This window comes from Hipposideros armiger, unplaced genomic scaffold (assembly GCF_001890085.2).
Source record: "Hipposideros armiger isolate ML-2016 unplaced genomic scaffold, ASM189008v1 scaffold_79, whole genome shotgun sequence".
In the NCBI taxonomy this organism is placed as follows: Eukaryota; Metazoa; Chordata; class Mammalia; order Chiroptera; family Hipposideridae; genus Hipposideros; species Hipposideros armiger.
In genome coordinates, this window is record NW_017731429.1 from 991,944 (window position 1) to 997,211 (window position 5,268).

The 5,268-nt window shown below is 30.8% G+C and overlaps 1 protein-coding gene across 6 annotated transcripts in view; it reads right to left on the reverse strand.

Annotated features, from left to right (window-relative positions):
• The window catches only part of TMEM135 (transmembrane protein 135), a 307,887-nt gene that overhangs the window by 278,041 nt on the left and 24,578 nt on the right, over window positions 1–5,268 (reverse strand). The window contains exon 1 of one of the 6 annotated variants that reach the window (XM_019643515.1): window positions 3,612–3,710. The exons of the other annotated variants lie outside the window; for them this stretch is intronic. The gene's annotated coding sequence lies outside the window, so the exon portion shown is untranslated. Of the gene's footprint in view, window positions 1–3,611; window positions 3,711–5,268 lie in introns of those variants that run through there. 6 annotated transcript variants of the gene reach the window in all.

Consider the following 5,268-nt stretch of genomic DNA (forward strand, 5'->3'; position numbering starts at 1 on the left):
ACAAAACAAAATCCATCGGAACAACTTCTTTCTGAACCACAAACAAAGCACTTCCTAGAAAAAGAGAGAGACTAGTTCTTAACAGCCCACCTAGGGATAAACTAGATGTTACCAACGCTTCCTGCTGAGTTACTATGATCACAGTTCTTTGCGGCACAAATTTTTTAAGCAACCCTGGAAACAACTTCAAAGCTTTCTCAGAACCCCACAGTGATGCGACTTAATTAAGATTTAAGTAAGCTGTCCTCTTACAAGGAGTCAGGGACTAGCTAGAAAAGCTTGCTTAATTCTACAGAGGGAGGGAGGTTGGGAATGATGGATGGATAGGAGGGATGGATGATGGGATGAATGGATGCATGGATGGATGGATGGGATAGATGAATGGATGGATGGATGGATAGATCAGTTGGAGAGTGGGAGAAAAAAATAGGAAGCAAAGTTAAAACAATATAGATGAAGACATACTTATGAACATAGATAGATCTTTACTTAAGAGTGTGTGTATATGTGTGTGTGTGTGTGTTGTGTGTGTATCCATCAAATCCATGTGTATCTCTGTATGTATGTGTGTATAACCATATTGTATGTTCTTGCTTCATTAAATGCTTTTTGAAAAACTGATTATACAATTGAGTCCAAAATGTATAATCTCAGAGTAAAGGTTTCACTACTAAATAAAAGCTTTAGAGATTTAAAAATTAGGACTATCACTGTTTGCTAATTTGGAAAAAAATGCTAATCCTCGACATTCTGTTTCTTCCAGTCTTTTAATATATTACTAATATTTATGTTTAAAAGGATGAACATATATATACATTTGAATTGACAACTGACTCCTTAAGTTCTGTTGTTTCCCAACTTCTAACCTCAGACCTCATCGTATTCTGGGCCTTCACACTCTAATCTTCTCCCACTGCTTCAATGACCACCAGTAAGAAGGAAACGTCCAATTTTATTTTTATAACTTCCATGCGTCTCCTAAATCTAAATACATTTCAGGCTGCCTACTGGCTATCTCCACCAACTTGTCATTGATTTTCTTTGTGAATTGAAGGCACAGTTCTAAATTCCTTTTCCTTAAAGTAAAAATATTAACTATAATATTAATATGTTTCATTTGGGCACTAGATGTAATAATTTTAAAATATAAATAACTTCAACCTTTGTAAATTACTTACGATCTATTAAGGGATCTTGATACTTAATTTATTAAAATATTTATTTAAAATTTGTGGTAAGTAAAAAATAGTTTTTCAAAGCACATAACACTATTAGTTAACTTTGGCACAATTCCAGATAAACATAGACCAGACTTCCTTAAAATGCAGTAAAAAGACTTGCTTTCCCATTTTTTAAGGTTAACACCAAAAACATTTTAAAAATCTACTTTTAAAAGAAAAGTCAGTAGCTTCTGAGCAATGCTAAAAACACTTAACGTTTAAAGTTTTTAATTAGACCCCAAGCCAAGATTTTTGGTTGCTATATATAAACATACACAGCTCTCGACAACAACAACAAAAAACTAAAGAACTATTTCCAGGTATTAAATGCATCACCTAATAAACAACAGAACTAAATCAATACATATCACAAAGTGTTCAACTATATAACAGTCACATCAAGGTAAGGATCAACTTTTCTTCAGCAACCATGTGATTATACTTATTAAGAAACTAGATTGAAATTTTTCATTAGGTTTTTAAAATAGTAAAACCATTCCAATTAATATTTAGACTAGGTCATAATCTATAACAGATACAAACTTTTTTGCGAATACCTAGTATCAATAAACAAAAACACCAGTGCAAGAAGCTCACTTAAAGGAAATAAAAGCAGAAAGCTTTAAAAAAAAAAAAGTTCACTATTAAAAGTAAAAAGAGAATAGGAAATAAACTAGTAACCAAATCCAAGTTATCGCCTTACTTAGAAGAAACCTTAAGAAGTTATATTTTAATATCAGTAATACAACTTTACTTTGGTATTATTGCATTTAAACAAATGTTGGTCTTCAAATACAGTTTGATTTTTTTCAAACTAACATTATAAAAATAAAACCTAGACTAATACATCAATAGAAAAGAATATAACTTCAAAAAGCAAATAAATTCAAAAATACTATCTAATTATTTAAGTGCTAAAAATAAATAAAATGTGGCAAACTTGGCTTAAAGCATCTTTAAAGCTTCATGTAGGAATAACATATTTTAAAATCATCTTTCCAAAACCAATATTCATATTTTTAAGCTGATCAGGAAGTTCCAATCATCAGAATAACTTTCTCATTACTTATGGGCGAAAAACAGTAATAATACTTAACAATACTATGTGCCAGGCACTGTTATATGCACTTTTACATATATTAACTCATTTAATTCTCTGAACAACTGTGTGAGTAGATTTTCACCATCCATTTTCAGGTAAAGAGTAAACCATAGAGTCACACAGTAAGTAGCAGTGTCCTAAGCCAGTAGTCCAGCTCCAAAATCTATACTGGTTACTATTCCATACTGTCTTCTCAAATGGAGTAACCTAAGTTTCTAGCAATACTGACTTGATGCTGTTGTAATAATATCTACCAGTCCTTTGATTTTAACAATTTTCATAATTCAAAAGAGTTATGATATAATCAAACAGTGAACCACAAAATTTAGATACTACTACATTTATAAGAATACATTAAAAGTGGCTTCAGGTAGTTTAAGTAAATAATTGATTACCTGATAAGATCTATCTAAATTCTTACAAGGGGATCAATGGTTATAATAAACATTTTAATAAACTGAAAGATGACTGCAACTTTATTAATACATGACCCCATCTTAATTATCCAGGATAAAGATGGAATCAATGCAGTTGTAAGCAATAATTATTCATGGAATGACAAAAATTCTTTTATACAAAAGCTTTATCTTCAACTGTTTACCTGACTAAACAAAACAATTTACATTACTATTTGTAGCATTTTACAGAAATCTTATAATTTCACATAGAACATTTTCAGGTTGAATAAAGATGAAAATATATTTTTAAATGAGAAGATGCCTTAAAAACAATAATTGACTTAACAGAGGTCACTCAATGAGCCTGAAGCAAATTATAGATCTAGATGATAATATGAACTATTGTTAGATTTGACTTTGGATGGTGAACACACCATGCAATATACAGATGATGTATTATAGAATTGTACACTTGAAATCTATATTTTATTAACTAATGTCACCCCAATAAACTTAATAAAATTTCTTTAATAAAACTATTGTTCACTACTTTAAGCGTGATAATGGACTGTGGTTATGGAGATCGGATTAGAATTTGTGTATGCCATGTTTTAGTCAGGCACATAAGAGAACTCCAATATTTTAGTAAATGAAGTCTAATGGGTATTATTGTTCTATAATGTCAATCTTTAGATTTCTTAAGCTTAATAAGCATAAAAAATAATATTAGTATATAATTAAATTTTCCATCAAATATTTGCAAGACTAAAAAACATGTGAAAATATTTCTCATACCTTGACTACAATAAACAATAAGGGAAAAACATGTTGTAGTTGGCATGGGGGACAGTAAATCAGTTCTATTAAATATATAGACATGTAAAAATTTACCTGCTTTTTCTTTCAATTAGAATGGCTACATAAGATGCTGGCAAAGCGGCACCAAAGCCAGGACTCCATGAGTAGAATTTTCCAAGTATCCTCCTGAAATTCAAATTTGGAATGTTTGTTTGAAATTTCTAGTTGGTCATTTCAGTTATTACGAATATAAATTGCCCATCTCAGTCCATGTTCTATCTAAATGTCTCACGGCACCTCATAGTTAACATGTCCAAAATCAAGGTCATTATCTCTCTCCCCCACCCTCAGGAAGACACGTGGAGACATCCTTGGCTTCTCATTCTCCATTACCCCATATATTAAATCATTCCCTTAAATTTTTCCATATGCAATTAACCTCTCAAATTCCTCTCCAACCTCCTGTCTCCGGCCTTAGTTAGGTCACTCACCATCTCTCATCATTCAGGCTACTACAACAGCAAACTAACAGGTATCTCTCCTTCCAATTAATTAGTCAGTCATGTTCATCCAGACATTCCCTGGATCCAACACTGCTCACTATGCAAGAATCCTCTATATTCTGTTTCCTTATCTATTGGGTTGTCAGAAGTCATGACATATTTTTTTATGTTTTTCATTGCAAAAATGCATCATGACTTTTCCAACAACCCAATATAAAATGGGAATAACATTACCTATCTCGTATAGTTGTTATGAGGATTACATAAGATATTCCCCAGCACCATGCACGGCACATAGAAAGTACTCAGAAAATGTTAACTGTTTTTACAATTATTACTATTATCATTATTTAACATACAATAGATATTCAACAAATGTCTCCCTCTTTGCTTCTACAACTTGTGACAATTTGTTCTTACAGAACTTACTAAGTAAATAGTTCATATTTTTAATTACATGTGTACGTAATTTTTCATTTACTAAAGTATGTACTTTGACAGTAAGAATCTACACAGTGTCTCACACATTACAAATGGTCAGTTAGCTGCTTGGGTTTTTAAAGAGAAAAAAAATTAGGAGATGTTAGGAAGATGTTTTTTTTTTCCTTTTAAAAACAATATATTTCTAAGAAAGGGAGTAGTAGCATATAAAAATTATAAGAAAGTATCTGAACAAAGTTGGTCAATTGCTAAATGGTACTTTATAGGAAAAAATATATATACATCAAGAATCATACATAAAATGATCTTTTTAATTGAAGCTTAGCTTTAAAAACATTAGAAAACCTACTAAGCATATATAATATGGGTATTTCTGAAACAGGCATCAGAAACCTTCTGCCTGAGAAGGCTGGAAGTAGTTTTTCCTCTAACATAAAATCCACAAAGGACTTAAGTTACTGAATGTAAAAATTAAAGAACAATTACTCAATGATTCAGTTACAGTAGGAACACAGGTGTTACCTTATTATAAGTATTTTATGTTTCCACAACTCAACCAAACAAATCATGGAATATAAAGAAATATGCTGTAATAGGAATTTATTATTATTGCAATTTTTTAAAGACTAATTATCTTATAACCTTATTCTTGGGGTTTTAGAAAGTGTTAGAAACTTTCCAAAGATCACATGATACAGTTACTTACACAGATTTTCAAGTCAATGTAAGGGCATGATTTATTTAACAGTATAAACCTTATCAATTATTTTCTGCCAAATCCAAAAGTTTATTAATGTTTTGAGGGG